The following is a 14437-nucleotide window of genomic DNA, read 5'->3' on the forward strand; positions in this document are numbered from 1 at the left end:
CGCAAGATAAGTTTTTTGTCGCAACACCAACGTAAACAACTTCTTAATCCTAGAAATTCACTACATATTAGAAAGACTTAGCCTCAGGAAATTATGTTAGTGATAGACGACTTGGCAGACTTGCTATGTCATTAATGCCTTTAGAGAGCAATTAAGACAGAATGATATTTAATCAAAGAAAGAAGAAGTGAGTACATTTGATTTGAATCCTAGAAATACATTGAGATCTCCTTTTCTGTTTCTTCAAATTCTTGACCGACGAATATGACCATCTACTTCTTGCAAGATGTATATCAAAATTGAGCCATTATAATTGATAATCACAACTTGATCAACATATGCTATAAAACTTAACAAAATCAAGGTGCATATAAACAAAGTCCACAAGAAAACATTATAAGGAAACCATCAATTTCAATATTATATTATTTTTTATCATAAAACTTAATAGAATCGGGGAAATGTTGAGGGGGAGTTTTATATCTGTTTTAGCTTCAGAATCAGCAACACGCATATATATGGAAATAAAACTATCATGTAATAAAATCAAAAGCAAGGTACATTACTGAAACAAAATCTTAGAAACATAGGATTTTTGGGTAAATAAATCATGATTGTTTCAACAGTTTGAGTAATTAACTAAGGGCTAAACAACAACTCTAAGTTTACATATAGGGTTAAAGAATTCCCACATTTATCACAAAAAGTACTTAATTTAGCAAGTCAACTGATATACAAAAAGAAAATAAATTGAAATAAATACCTATGTGAGCCTATTAAGGGTGCTGTCAATGTCAACAAATTAAAACTCCAGAAACATCTCAAGTTCCTCTATATGTTGCTTCCCATTTTCCGAACTCCCCATGCTATCATGTCGCAAAACCCAATGATTTTGAAGCTTCCGATAATCCAGAGGTTAAGGAACAAGAGATATTGGAGCCTAAAAGGAGAAAATTATCATAGATATAACACACAAATACTGCCGTCGATAAGTATCTGTTTTTCATTCTCATTATCAACAAAAAAATATCAAGCTTGAGATATTGAAAAAAAAAATCAAACATTATATGACAAAAAATAGAACCTTATCCAAGCAAAACAAATCGATTTATGGATAAAAATGATCAAGCCAATAGACCAACCAAATAGACCAACCAAAACCGATCGAACCTAGTTCAAGCAACACAGATCATTTAGGGCTAAAAATCGAAATACAAATAAATAATCGAACCTGGTGGGGATTTGGTGGCGGAAGAAATCATCACATTTGATGAGAGAGAAAGAGCCAGAAGAGACATCTTTATATAAGTTTGGAAACTGATAATTTAATTGAGGATTTTAGGGATTGAATCTAAAAAATAGGAAACGATCGAAGATTGATTTTATGAGATTTGAATATTTGAATAATTTGAATATGCAAATAGGAACCGACTGATGTTTATCTGATATGAGAGATGAGAGATGTTATGAGCCTCTGAGAATTTATATAAGAGATTTAAGAGGAAGAAAAACACAAATCGACATCGATGAATTTATTAAAAATTTACTTGGAATGGAATCAAAAGGAGGTCGCTTGCTAAAATTAGGGTTTATTCCCTTTCATTACAACATCAAAGAAACGATCAACAAAGGAAGATGGGTGGAAGTGACTTTATAAGCTGCATCAATTTAAAAATCACAAAACATCGTCGTCACGATAGAGATCACCCGCAAAACCATTTAACCATAAGGTTGAATTGAAGGTTTCCATTTGATGCATGATGTGGGTATTTTAAATTTGAATATTTTACTAAAACCAAGAAACCGAAATTAGAGGAAACAATTGCGTGATTTTAGGGAATAAATAGATGATTCCATAGTTGATAAGGGTCGGGGTGGGCGGGAAATAGAGAGAATGATTAAGGAGAAGGTGCTCCGTGTCAAAGTAGAGGTATAAAAAATAGCCACGTGGCAGGTTTAAGAGTGTTTTATTAGAAGAGGTGATATATATATATATATATATATATATATATATATATATATATATATATATATATATATATATATATATATACTCTAATAAATGAAAGTTTTTTTTCGGCACATGTCATTTTCTCCTTCATTTGGACACATGGCATTTTCTAACATTTTAAAATTTTCTATTTTCCACTTGTCATTTTATTGTATTTTTCATTTCATTAAATTAAAATTCCACATTTAATATGTAAGGTAATATATATGTAAGTTATTTATTAAAAAGGGTTTATATATGTAATATATCTAATACATTAAAGTCTTATTAATTTTAATAATTCAAAAGATTTCTAATTTTTTTTTTATAAATTCAAACTTTTCAAATTGTTAAAATTTTATATTTAATTTTTTTTAAATAAACCCATGTAATACATGGGTCTCACACCTAGAAATTTTGACCATCAAGAAAGATTTTATGATAATAAGTCACGTTTTGCCCCTCAACTTAATTACTAAAGTGTGGAATTTCATACAGGAGGTTTGTGTCTAAACCATAACACAACTAAAATATCGTTAGTATTCTATAATTGACATTTCATGTAGGCATTATTACGAATTGACTTGAGCCTCTCAGATTATACCGTTTCCCAAAAAAATATAATTTAAAAAAGAAGTCACCTTTTAAGTTTGTTATAGCCAAATGCTAAAAATATTGTGTTGTTTTATGCACCCCCTTATTTTTGAAGTCACCTACAACAATTGAATCATATGATGAAATTTAAAATTGATCAGGTTTGTATTGTTATTTATAGTTTTGTATACTAGGTTACAACCTGTGGAAACCACGGGTAAGAAAGAACAACAAAATTAATATTTTAAAATCATAATGACTAATCAAATATTTATAAAATTTTATTGATTTACAAAGATAAAAGTTTTGTCTTATGAGTTTATAGTGAGTAGTTAAAATTAAGAAAAGAAAAACCTAAAAAGTTGAATGTTATAAGAGTGATATAAATGAAAGTAAAATATAATCATAGATATTAATATGCGAAACCCATGTAATACTCATACTCATGTTGACAACTTATAATAACAAAAATAATATGTAGTTAGTGACTTGGTATTTGTAGATATTCTAAATAATAAAGATATATTTTTCAAAATAACTAAAATATATATCATCTTTGTTCTTCCAAAAGCATCATATTTAAGGATTAAGTTCATCTATTTCGATTCGTCATCTGAAAAACATGTCAATAGTAATAATATGTAAGACAATAATATGAGCCTTATATATTTTTAGATAAACCAGTTATGGTAAGACATGTAGAAATACTTATGAGTTCTTGTAAAGGCTCTCCCATAATTTGGATAGTTGTTAAACCAAATTGGATGGAGTAACATCTAAAATGTCTATATAAGCTCATTCACGATTTTGGGATAAAAAAGTATTAGGGCTTAGGTTTACAAGATAATAATTGCAAGTTTTTTTGGCAAATAGTATTTCGTTAGTACACGAGTTCTAGAATCTAGATACAAAATACGCATTTTAAAATGATTTGTAGTTTTGAAATGTTTTAGAAAATTGTTTTCTAAAACATTTAAAGTACAAAGTCTTACTTTTAAAACATTTGCATCTCAAACATTGTTTTTCAATTTTTTTTGCAATACCATGCCAATTTTCAAATTTACCATCTTATAACATATTTCATAATACAATATTTTTGTAAAACAACAATTTTTTCCATATAAAAGGGAAAATATTTTTATTTCCCATAAACTACGTTATAAGAAAATAAATTATGATATTATGCATGAGTTAACTAATGACAGGTTAGTGTGAAATTTGTTATTTTGTTCACTCCTTTCTCTAATTAACAACCCAAATTCCTTAATTAATTGATGTGTAGTTAATTATTAATTTGAATTAATTTTGTAATTGTGATTAAGTTTAATAATTATTTGGTATACACATTCAATCAATCTTTGGTATACATATTGTCTCTTTAAAATAGTTTTCATCTCATAAATATAAACTATAAAAATACATATAAAAAATATCAATGACAAAAATAATAAGAATTTGATATCTTGCATTTAACAATAAGTATGTTGCTATTTCTTGCACTTAACACTAAATCACACCATTTATTTTATTCAAACTGCAACCAAAATCCAAAAGACACCTTTTATTTTATTCAAACTGCAACAGTTTTCATTTTAAGTTGTCTATAAAACTCTAGAAAACTATAGATAATAACGAAAACAAAGAAAAGGTTCTGGTTTACAGGAATACCCATGCAGCTGATGTAAGATAGCCCAACTCCTCACTATAATCATAATCAAAACTTGTGTGCAAAATGCACATAACAACACATGTAATTATTTTTAACTCTTTTTTTTGAAAAAAAATGTAACTACTATTATATTATTTTTGGAAAAATTAAAATTATTTATAACTAATACCTAGAATAAGTAGGAAGCCAAGATAAACAACAATAATGACCCCAACGTCCAAAAGAATGAGCATATATCATCATACGGCTTTACTTTGGAAAAATGATTTCCATGTTACCAATAGATGGAAAATAAATCAAAATAAGGTTCACAAATTGAAAATTTGAAGGTAAAATGAGAAATTTTAGAAAATAATTATGTTTCTTGCGTTTAAGGAGCCACCAAATTCTTCTATAGAAGAATCTCATGACTTTGGCTTTGGATTTGACTGAGACCCTAAAATTTACAGAGGTTTATGACAAAGAAAATTGTTTTGGCTTAGGATTTGACAAATACCTTAAATATGGATTTGGTGTTGTTTTTCTTCTATATTGTATCAAATAAATAAGAGAGAGAGTTATTCCAAACTTACGATACATAATAGTTGATAGATACTTTCATGTTAAATCTGGTACTTCATAAATACAATATTGATATACATAATTCATTAAATTACAACAAATGAATTTCAATTTGTAATACTTGTTATAAGTTGAGTATAATTATCATTTACATGAGAAAAACTTAACTATAATAGCAATATACTTACATTGATTAAGAAATAATAGCAACGTACTTACTCTTTTTTACATAAGATAGCAAAAAGAACAATCCCGCAATTGGTAACCAATTATGTAGTATTTTTTTTCTGCCACAAAGTAATGATTTTTGGCATAAGGTCCAATAGCACGAGTTGTTGGACGTGAGAAGATTCAATTTTCGTTGCTAAGATGCAAAACCTATAAATAACAAAAAAAAAAAAAAAAGATGAAAATATATGAAGAGATGAAGAAAGCGATCGAGGGAGACATACTTGGAAATAGGGGGAGGTTGAAGATAAATTTGTAATTTGAAACAATTGAATTTGAATGGAAAATCGAGTTGGGTTTTAAGAGCACCGAGAGAGGTGGCCTTTAATTTTCTCAATTAGAAGTAGACTTTTTTAAATCGCAATGTTTTCATATTGATGCTTCTTCCAATTATTAGCATTCTAAAAATCAACACCTTTTTCACCCCAATATTCTTCCACTTGTAGATCAACATGTTTTCTCACATTCTCAGCTTGCTACACATCAATGAAAGATAAAAACTTCATGATTGTGTGTATAAAAAGCATATTGGAAGCAAATGTAATAAATATACTACCTGATCTGGTCTCCAAAAAGTGAAAAAATGCTATTGTGTTCGGCTTCAATGCTTGTTCCATAGTTTCTATTTGATAATGATCAAAATTCCAAAAATAATTGCATCAAGAAACACTTACAACTAATCAAAATACTTAAACTAATCAAGAATTTTCATTCAAATCATGTAAAAAATACCTTCTGTAAGGCTATTGTGAAGATAAGGATGCTTGAAATCGTTTTTCATTGATCTGAAACCGTAAAAAAAATAAGCGTTCAATTTTTTTTCAAGAAAAGCATCAGGATATCAAAAGTACCAAATCTGTGTGAAGCAAAAATGACAAGAGGGAAGCAACGACGTTAAGTGAAGCCAATCGGAAGTATCAAACAGCAGGGAGGGAAGCAAATGACTGAGTGGCTTCTAGGGTTTTTAGAAAGAACAAAGGACCATTGTGTTAGGTGATGGTGAAAGAAAGGCGATGGCAGAAATCGTGCTGGTGAATATATTAGAGTCGGGAGAAAGAGAGAAAGGGAAGCCGATGATGGTGGGAAACGGATTAGGGTTTTAATAAGAGATAAAGTTAAGAGAATAGCTGACGAGGTGGCTGATTTCTAGGCTTCAATATGTAAAGTTTTAAAGTGTTACACATCGAAGCATTGAAGGGTAGATGGTAAATGTGTAATTTAACTTTCGTGTAAAGTAGAATAAGGAGATGACACGTCGTAGTAGGATTCTTTTATTAGGATAGGATTAATACGTCGAGACAATTTTCAAACTGGCCAGATATGTATTTTATTTGTTAGGTGTTTGACATTCGTGAAAATTTGAAGGAGTGGTTTGACAATGTGGCACAAACTCTTGGATATGTGGTCATAACAAAGAAGTCAAAAGTGAAAACAAGTGGAGGCTATGTTTTAAAAATCATTTTAGTTTGTGATCAAAGTGGTGTCTATAGAGATACAAATACATCTGGCAGAAATACGGGGACAAAAAAAGGTCCCTTTGAATTGGTCGGAAATTATTATAACTTATGATTATTGGACCTTGACGGTTAAAAATGGTGAATATAATCATGACCCTACAATGTATATGGAGGGTCATGCACTTGCAAAACGGCTGACTGAAGATGAGCATCATATGCTGGAAGACATGACTGATAATGATGTCCCTCCATACAATATTCTTTCGACCTTAAAGAGTCAAAATGAACATAATGTAAGTACAATAGATACCATTTATAGGGCACGAGAAAAATATCGATCACAAATGCGTGCAGGTCGAAGCGAAATGTGTAACGCCCCAAATTTCAGAAGTTCAGCGAAGGGAAAAAAGTTTAAATTTAGGAAAGGGACTCGACGAGTAGGTCTGCTTACTCGCCGAGTCGGAGCGGGATTCTGTCGCGGTTTAAGTGGCCAACCCACCGAGTCAGCGGCTTGGACTCGACGAGTTGGTAATGAAGAGAGAAAACCCTAATCCTGAGGGTTGCACCCTATTTAAAGGACTTTATGTCCTTCTCCCAGCCTCCTAATCCCCCTGAGAGTTCCAGAAACCCTAATTTTCGTGTAAGGCTTCATTGTTGAGGAGATTGGAGTTTGGAATAGGAATTTGGTGGAAAGAGCTTGAGGAATTAGAGGCTAGCATCAAGGGGATTGTGTGGATCTGGGATCTACATCTGTTTGGGTACATTTTAGAGGTAAGAAGCAATAATCTTAAGCTAATTTCCTTTTTGATTCATCCTTAGTGGTTGATGTGGAGTTCCTTAGCTTGTTTGAGATCTATTTCGGGTTGGAGTTTAGATCTGAGGTTGCTAACTTATGATGGCCTAGAATGTCATAAAGTTTCAGTCGTTGAGTTTTTGGTGAAGCCCCTTTGTCTAAAACCCAAGCCCTAGTGTGTTTTGGGCCTATATCTCCTTGGTTTTCACGTAAAGTTTGCAACTTTATATGACGGTTAGATTGTAGAAGGGTGGATCTATGGACTGGAGCCCCTGCATGGCTCGAAAAGCCTCTGAATGGATTGAGAACTGGAGAGACTTGGCGAGTCACGTGGGTATACTCGACGAGTTGTATGAACATGTGCAAGGACTCGGCGAGTTGGAAGAACAACTCGGCGAGTCTGTTGAAGATTGCCTTGGACTCGGCAAGTCTGTTCTTGGACTTGGCGAGTCAGGTCGCAGAACCCCAACCTCTTTTGGTTAAAGCCTTGGATTAAGTAAGTTGGTTGGCGACTCGGTGAGTCGGACATGATGGGACTCAGAGATCGTTGGACTCGACGAGTCTTGGGGCGACTCGGCGAGTTAAGTTGTGTTATGAGAGTTTTTTGGGAATGGGAACTCGGCGAGTCGACGGGTTGACTCGACGAGTAGAATCAACCAGGAAGGTTGACTTTGACTGAGGACTTTGACTTTGACCAAGAGTTGACCAGTTTGACTTCCAAGGGTATTTTGGTAATTCTGATATTTATGGAATTGGTTCTTTGGTAGTGTTATGTGGTGAAGTTCGTGTCGGTGGTCGGAGCAGCTTGGTCTTATCTCTTCAGTCGACAATTGCAAGTGGGTTATCCTCACTATATCGACAGGGTCTACGGCACCAAGGTCGGCCCTTTATCGGATGGAAATTCGGGTATTGTTTGTTATGTTATTGCTTTGCTAGATCTGCATCCTGGTATTTAGGATAGTGGTATGTTAGTGACCTGGTTAAGGTCGGTACCCGGTATTTAGGGTAATGTTATGTTATTGACCTAGTTAAGGTCGGTACCCGGTATATAGGGTGATGTTATGCTAGTGACCGGTTATGTCAAAATCCTGGTTAGGATGTTGATATGCTATGTGATCTGTTAGACTGTTTGTCTGGTTAAGGATTTGTTATGTGATTAATTATTTTATGTGCACATGGTTGTTTGACGGGGTTTGGGTTGAGGCGGGTCCTGCTTTGTGTTGTAGGCCAACATACCCAGGGCGGACCAGATATTCCGAAGGCCCAACGAGCGGTTCGGATAGGCTGAAGGCCCCAAGAGGGCGGACCAGACGTGTCGAGGCTCGGAGAGTGGACCAGGCCGGCTGAAGGCCCGGTGTGGGCGGACCAGTCATACTGTAGACTCAGAGAGTGGACCAGGTGGATTGAAGGCCCGGTTCGGGCGGACCAATCACACTGTAGACTCGATGTACATAGATAGACTCGGAGGGTGGACCAGGTGGACTGAAGGCCCAGTGCGGGCGGACCAGTCACACAATAGACCCGATGTGCATGGCTGTTCTATTTGTGATATGTTATGAGTATGTTTATGTGTGGTTGATATTTTGGGGGTAACTCACTAAGCTTTCGGGCTTACAATTCAGTGTATTATTTAAGGTACTTCAGGAGATCGTGGCAAGACGAAGGCATGATCGTACCGTTCCTCATGTTTTATGATTTATGTGATATAGTTCTGGGAGATACTCTGATGTTTAAACTATTTTGAAAACAAGATGTATGAACTTAATGGTTTTTGAATGAGATAACATGTTTTAATTTGGCTAAAATTTTATGGTCGTTACAAAATGCAAGTTGTATTTGAAATTTTGCAATCAAAATGATATATATATATATATATATATATATATATATATATATATATATATATATATATATATATATATATATGAGTTTCAAACAGATGACACGATCAATGAGTTGTAAAACTTGTTTTTTGTTCATCAAACATCATTGAATATATGGTGTGCATTTCCACAAATGTTAATGATGGATGTCATATATAAGACAAACAATTATTAATGATGGATGCCACATTAGATCGACCAAAATTTCAAAATATAACTCAGACCAACTGTGTGTGTAAACTATGTCGTACTTGTGGGTTGGCTTGTGCCCACGAAATTATAGTTTATTACAATACGGGACGACAAATACCCTTGGAGTCAATTGATTTTTTTAGGAGACTTAAAGTAGAGAAAGTTGTGCCGGTCACTCGATATGATGAATCAGACCTTTTAAAGAAAAGCTACAATAATCAGTCAAATGATGTGAAGGCTAATTATCCTTAAAAATGATGAATACATGGAAGTCATCACCTACTATGACTTCTGAGCCTGTTGTTCGTACAAATACCTGTGGACGTCCATGAGCAAGTACAAAACCATCACAAGCAAAACCTCCGGTTCCGCCAAATCAAGATCCTCATAGATGTAGCTTTTCTACGTATGCACCAGATTATTTGGGGTCTAATATGTTTGATTTAAACCAACAACCCGAACTGGAGAGGCACAATACGTATTCGTTTGGAGAATCTTCAATGTTCAACTAGGAACCAACGTATCAAAGATCATACTTCGACCATGCACTTATGGATGATACTTCAAGTGAATTTCAACCATATGTGTCAAGCATACAAAATGTGGAAGGAGATGGACATTGTGGATTTCGGGCGGTAGTTGTTGCTCTTGGTTATAGTGAAGACTATTGGCATCAAATTTGGACGGACTTATACGGAGAGTTATTGATGCACATTGATGATTACATAGTGATTTTTGCAAATGACATAAATACCATTAGTGAAACGTTGAATTTCTATGGAACACCTATGATTCGAAAATATTTGATGATTATGCCTGACAGTGGTATTCTAATTGCTAATAAGTATGGTGTTATTGTTCATTTTTTAATCAAGCTCTAATCGTCAACGTCTTTCCCACTTTGGAGTGGTCCACAAGATTTCCCAAATCATTCAATTATAAATATCGCCCTCCTTAATGATTTTCATTATGTTAAGGTTGATTTACAAGAGGGTCATCTAATGGCTAATGTTTCTTGGATATGGAATATACACAAATCAACACGCTCTACTGGATGACAAACATTGTATCACGTTCGATTGAATGTTTATGTACCACCATATAGACCATGCAATAATCGTCGTCCTGAAAGAGTTAACGTATCAGATAATTAGTAAAATATAAAATTTTAATTTGTAACATTGTATGCTTATGTTGTATCATGCTCAATCGAAAGTAAAATTTTAATTTTTTTAATGTTTAATTTTAATTTGTATAATAATAACATTGTATGTTTAATAATAACGCTATACTGACAATCTTTAGAAATTGTTCATTTTTTTAAGGGTAATATTTAAAATTCATAATTTTGTTTTAATATTTATAATCATCTCTAATTCTCTATTAATAATTAAAAAATAAATTTAATTTGTAGTTGACATGATTTATATGATGAAACTCCTAAATTAACAAAAATTAGCATTAACATCGTTTAATGTCATTAAAAAGATCATTTTTTTAATTCGATAAAAAAAATATAACATCCAAACAGTTTAAAAGGAAAAAGATAATAATAATAATAATAATAATAATAATAATAATAATAATAATAATGAGATTTTAATTTGTTTAATATTATGTAATAATAACAAAAAAAAGACGAAAAAAACAAAACGTGCAAAAAACAACAAAAAATAAAAAAAATAAATCAACAAAAAGACAAAAAGAGGTGTACATTCTAGAATGGAGTACATAGAAAATCCCCTGAGGGTCTCTTTGGTTCGCAGAATGTTTCTGAAGGAATTGCATTTGGAATTGAAAAAGAAATCTATCAGGAATTTGAATCCAATTTCATGTCCTGTTTGGTTGGCAGGAAATGGAATTGGGTTTAATTCCAGATCTTGGTTGGTTCGTAGGAATTGAAATTGGAATCCATGTAAAATGATAGAATTGCCCTTTCTGTCTGTATTGCTTAAATTTACTTTCTTTTTTAATTTATATGTAAAGATACATTACATAAATTATAAAAATAATAAATTTAATTTAATTGATTGAGTGTCTGTGTCAATATAATGTGAAAATCATGCAAATGACTTCATATAAAATTCTTTAAATACACATCCCAATAATGTTACCACAAAAAATATAACTTAAAATCAATGAAGTTTGTCTTTGTCTACGATTGCGTGTTGTTAAACTAAGTCGATGCATTTTCCTGTAAAACAGAAAAACAATATACATATTTCATAGATAGCAAAAAAGTAAAATGACATATATTGATAGCAAAACAACAAAACCACAACATGTTTTCTGTTCTATCAATTTAACAAGAAACTAAGACATGTTTTCTCTGTTCAATAATAGGTGTTGGACAAGGAATTACACAGCTTCATAAAAAAAAAAAAACCAAATAACCTGATTAGCTTCTCAGTTCTATAACAGACAAACGAAATCAAAACAAGTAGGGAAAGAACATTCGGTTTTTCTGAAATTGTGAAAAGAATGAGAAATTAGAAAAGATGGAGAGAATGTGAAGAAATCAATTAGCTAACGGTTGTTGTAGACCATGAATCGACCATGAAATTCAGATAAGAACTTTAATTTAATCGATATGATTCACTTGAATTCAAAAATCAAATAACTTGAAACTATGAATCGACCATGACATGCTTCACAAGTGTTGTTTGGTTCGAATGTGAAGAGAAAGAGAGAGATAGAGAGAGAGAGAGAGGGAGAGAGGAAGAGATCACCTGGAATGAAAGTCGTCGGGCGATCCTTGTTACGATGAGGAGAAGACGTGAAGAGGATGTCGGCTCAATGAGAATGGGATGAACGAACTAGGTTAACTGATGTATTGTAATGTTTAGCGAGGTCAAAATTGTAATCTTGTGCTTTCCTTGTTATGAAGGAATTAATTCCTTTGAGATTGTGAAGGAATGGACTTTCCTTCATTTGAACGGAAAATAATTCATTTAGCATTCATTTTCCTTCCCTTGAAGCTGAACTAAACACAGGAATTTGAGGGAATTGGAATCCTTTTCCCTCAAATTCCATTTCATTCCTGCCAAACAAACACTCCCTAAAAATATGGCATAAGGGAAGAAGAATTGGTGTCTTTATTGTTGTATTTCTACTTCACTATTTTAAATGTGGGCTCTTTCTTTTTCATATTACATATTCAATTTCTTATTTAGAAATGGTGAGTTGTCATAATATTTTTTGAATTATTGATAAAAAATAAATACTATTTTTTTACGTTCTCTCTCATCTACAAGGAGTTGTTGAGCGCTTTTATCATGCCATGGTCAAGGAGCGGTGTATCCTTAACATGCCATGGTCCACATCAACATGTCGAAAGGTGGATTCGAGCGACTCCATCTAGCCTAATAAAAAAATACTTACATTTTTAACATCTCATGTTATAAATTTATTAGCATAATTTATCTCACAGTTTAAGAAGTTTAAAAAAATACTCACTCAAGTTGTTTTTCTTACACTTTTTACCATTAAACTCTTATTTTCGTTAATAACGTATCATTTTGATCGGCTATTAAAACTTTAGCTTGTTTCTGACAACCATGGTCATCTTCTTCTAAAAGACGATGAAGATCTAAGGGTGTATTTAGTTACGGAAAATGGGTCGTTCTCCAAAAAAAATTCCAAAAGAAAATGAGAATTTTAAGCATGTTTAATTCAACGATTTTTTTAAAAATCTCACGGAAAATAAAAATTTCCCGTTTTCCAAAATTATAAAAAACTTGAAATTTTTTTAAAAAACGACAATTATTGTTTTCCATATTCTTCTAATTCCAAAAAAATTCTAAAATATAAACACCCACCCACCTCTAGTCCTCTACATCCCCACCCTAATACCCCAACCCACCACACCCACTCCCACTCCCAAGCCCCACCCCACAAACACACCAACCCACCACCACTACTACCGCAATCACCGGCCTATCATCACCACCGCCACTACCCATCACGACCATCACCACCACCATCGCTCATTGTCATCACCCTTGAACCCATGTTAAATGCACGGGTTATTTCAAGGAGAACATTTATTTTGCTTTAATTAAGTAATGGTATAATCACCAATCTTGGATGGACTGGAATTTAATCTATTTTCCTTATTTAGTGATTTAAGACCGTTTAATTGTTTTGTTTCCTGGTTGGACAAGTCTGACTATTTTTTGATGAATAATTGAGATTCTTATCTCCGATATTATTTTATCTCTATTGTTGTGTTCCTTCCTCTTCACGATCCTTACCAAACACTTTTTGTAGTTTTATGAAATCAAAAATAAAAAGAATAAGTTTTAACTAAACGCGTTTTCCAAATTTTCCAATGAAAAATGAAAATGGAAAACAGAAAAGGAAAATTCTTTTACCATATAACTAAACACAACATAAGTTTTTCTCCTCTCTTCTTTCTGTCCTCTCTCGTTTATGTGACTTATCTGTAACTAAAAGAAAGACTCACTTCACTCTTCTGATGAACATGACAAAGATCTGAGTTTGTGGAACACATGATTACAAACACATGATTTTTGGAACACAAATACACACATACACAATTTCTTAACTTATAGAGGCATGATTTCTTGAACAAACACACACGAGAACAAAAAATCCAACAAAACCTTGATTTCTGGAATTGAATTTTGGGTTTCTAAGGATGAACCCAAAAAAATCAAACTTTATGGTGGCATGAAGATCTTGTTCAAAATGGATTTCTGGATTTCTGGATCCATGAAGATCTTGAACACACACACACACACTCATATCTGCTTATAGTTTTCATATTCGATTTTTAAGTTTCACCCCCAAATTTTTATAGATGAGGATGTATTCTTTTATCTTTTAAATTTAAAAGCTCGCCTTTTTTTAAAACAAAAACAAAAACCTGATAATCACATAAATTTGGAAATTCAGATTTCGAGATTTTTTACAAACGTGATACAAAAATCTTAACATATAACACATTTTGTATACAAGTATATATGAACCTATACACATAGGTATGCATACATGTATACACATGAGTGTGCATATAAACATGTATATTATATACAGATATGTATGTAT

The 14437-nt window shown here is 32.6% G+C and overlaps 1 long non-coding RNA gene across 2 annotated transcripts; it reads right to left on the bottom strand.

Annotated features, from left to right (window-relative positions):
• Positions 1-4915: 4915 nt before the first annotated feature.
• On the bottom strand, positions 4916-6197 carry LOC111920819 (uncharacterized). Of its 2 annotated transcripts, XR_002860007.3 has the most exons (5): positions 5894-6197; positions 5775-5827; positions 5599-5664; positions 5458-5518; positions 4916-5192 (listed from the first exon to the last, which is right to left on the bottom strand). It is a non-coding gene; the product is annotated as an uncharacterized LOC111920819 (long non-coding RNA). The 2 variants fall into 2 exon arrangements; XR_008230649.1 differs by having other exon boundaries at positions 5775-6197.
• Positions 6198-14437: the final 8240 nt, after the last annotated feature.

Source organism: Lactuca sativa, chromosome 3, assembly GCF_002870075.4.
Source record: "Lactuca sativa cultivar Salinas chromosome 3, Lsat_Salinas_v11, whole genome shotgun sequence".
Taxonomy (NCBI): Eukaryota; Viridiplantae; Streptophyta; class Magnoliopsida; order Asterales; family Asteraceae; genus Lactuca; species Lactuca sativa.